We start from the raw sequence: 2,403 nt of genomic DNA, 5'->3' as shown, positions 1-2,403 counted from the left end.
AGGAAGCTAGCTAAGACAGCACAAGACAGGAGAACGGCTATACCTGGGGGAAGCTAGCTAAGACAGCTCAAGACAGGAGAACGGCTATACCTGGGGGAAGCTAGCTAAGACAGCACACGACAGGAGAACGGCTATACCTGGGGGAAGCTAGCTAAGACAGCACACGACAGGAGAACGGCTATACCTGGGGGAAGACAGCACAAGACAGGAGAACGGCTATACCTGGGGGAAGCTAGCTAAGACAGCTCAAGACAGGAGAACGGCTAGCAAAGACAGCACAGTAAAAAGAAGGAGGAGGAGGAGGGGGGGGAGGAGGAGGAGGAGGAGAAGAAGAAGAAGAAGAAGAAGAAGAAGAAGAAGAAGAAGAAGAAGAAGAAGAAGAAGAAAAAGGAAGAAGAAGAAGAAGGAGAAGATACAAATGTAACTTTATGTACATGAGAACATCAGTCAAGATAAATCTTAACACTTTAACCGGCGTTTATTTTCATCGGCAGTTCCTCGTCAGTCAAAAATAAAAGCTGCCTTCGGTAAGTAGCTGTATGATAAATTGACGTATATTCACTTTCGTATGTAAAAAATCCAATACAGAAATAAAAGGCAGAAAAAAGGACAGGTAATTGTTAGGAAGGAAGGAAGGAAGGAAGGAAAGAAACGAAGGTCTAAAACGAACAAAAGGAAGGAAGGAAAATAAAAAAGCCCAGAAAAAGAAAAGAAATGTCAAGAAAAGTTGTGCTGTTCCGACAGAAACTGGATGCACGGAAACGGAAAGGACAGTGTCACAGAACAATGATATGAATACGTTGGACTGAATCTCCATCATTCCTTCTGTCCATCCCACTTCCCCCACCCTTCTCTCCCTCTCTCTCTCAATCATATACTCAAACCCAATTAAGTAGAATTAATGTCAAGTCCATGAACATTATGATATTGTGTCATCTATTCAACTGTTATAATACCCCTTCCCATGCCCACCCCCAGTCCCCTGGTTTTGAATTGTGGTCCATGGCCAAAGTTCAATTAAAACAATTTCGTTCGTTCGTTCGTTCTCTCTCTGTCTTCTTTCTCTCTCTCTGTCTCTCCCCCTTTCCCTCTCTTTCTCTCTCCCTCTCTCTCTCTCCTTCCTTTTTCTTTCTCTCTCTCTTTCTCTCTGTCTCTCCCCATTTCACTCTGACGGTTTCTCAGTCTCTCTCTCTCTGTGTATGTTCTGTCTGTCTGTCTCTGTGTCTCTGTTTCTAACACACACACACACACACACACACACACACACACACACACACACACACACACAGATGAAATTCCATTTCCTTTTTCCATTTTTCTTCAATTCTTTAAGTTCCAGCTACCTTCAAAGACGGTTTATTACATCATACAAAAACATCTTTCCGCAGAAAAAAAACAACAACAACAACAACACAAAACCCCCACACCTCTACTAGTCCGTTCAAAAGTCTCAACAAAGATTTCCAAAAAAACAAACCTTCTGAAATACGATGACCAGAAATCCATCGGCAGCATTCGTTCACAAAGAGAGAGAGAAAAAAAACACAACTCTCTGTTAATCTTCAGAGAATCCCTAGCCAAACACACACACACATACATACACACGCTCACAACTGCACGGCTCGTAGAAGCTGAGAGAGAGAGAGGCACCCACACACACACACACAACAGAGTCCAAAGGCAGCAGTGATCGACGACTCTTGTAGCTGGTTTTGCTGCCACACGAACTGTGCAAGATCCTCGAAGTGTCAGGGTGTTTTTTTGAACTGAACAGAGCTCGCAGCCAACAGCGCGTGCAATTGAGTCCTTGTGACGCTCACACAGCGCCAGAAAGGTTTGGGGAGGTGTCAGTATCACCGCTGTTCGGTTGGCTGGTTGGTTGGTTAGTTGGTTGGTTGGTTGGTTGGTTGTCAACGAGGGAGTGTCAGTTTGTCGGACAGTGACTTTTTTCATTTTATTTTTTTAGATTTAGATTTGAGAACTTTTTGTTGTTGTTGTTGTTGGGGGGGGGGGGAGGGGATGGGGGCGAGGTTCTTTGTGTGAGTGTGCGTGTGTGTGTGTGAGTCTGTTTGTCTGTGTCTGTGTCTGTGTACCTGTATCTCTCTCTCTCTCTCTCTCTCTCTGTCTGTCTGTCTGTGTACCTGTATCTGTGTTTGTTTGTGTGTGTGTGTGTGTGTGTGTGTGTGTGTGTGTGTGTGTGCGTGCGTCGCGTGTCTGTGTGTCTGTGTGTCTGCGTGTGTCTGTATGTGTCTGTATACCTGTATGTGTGTGTGTGTGTGTGTGTGTTCGTGTGTGCGCGCGCCAGTGTGTGTGTGTGTGTGTGTGTGTGTGTGCGCGCGCGCCAGTGTGTGTGTGTGTCTGTGTGTGTCCGTCTGTGTGCCTGTATCTGTGTGTGTATGTGTG

At 45.3% G+C, this 2,403-nt stretch overlaps 1 protein-coding gene across 1 annotated transcript in view; it reads right to left on the bottom strand.

The window, feature by feature from the left end:
• LOC143289017 (uncharacterized) overlaps positions 1–1,770 on the bottom strand; it is a 110,816-nt gene extending 109,046 nt beyond the window's left edge. The window contains exon 1 of the mRNA XM_076597784.1: positions 1,478–1,770. The gene's annotated coding sequence lies outside the window, so the exon portion shown is untranslated. The remainder of the gene's footprint in view (positions 1–1,477) is intronic.
• Positions 1,771–2,403: the final 633 nt, after the last annotated feature.

The sequence above is a fragment of the Babylonia areolata genome, chromosome 13, assembly GCF_041734735.1.
Source record: "Babylonia areolata isolate BAREFJ2019XMU chromosome 13, ASM4173473v1, whole genome shotgun sequence".
In the NCBI taxonomy this organism is placed as follows: domain Eukaryota; kingdom Metazoa; phylum Mollusca; class Gastropoda; order Neogastropoda; family Buccinidae; genus Babylonia; species Babylonia areolata.
The sequence above is the reverse complement of the archived record's forward strand: the minus strand, read 5'-3'. Positions and strand labels throughout refer to the sequence as shown.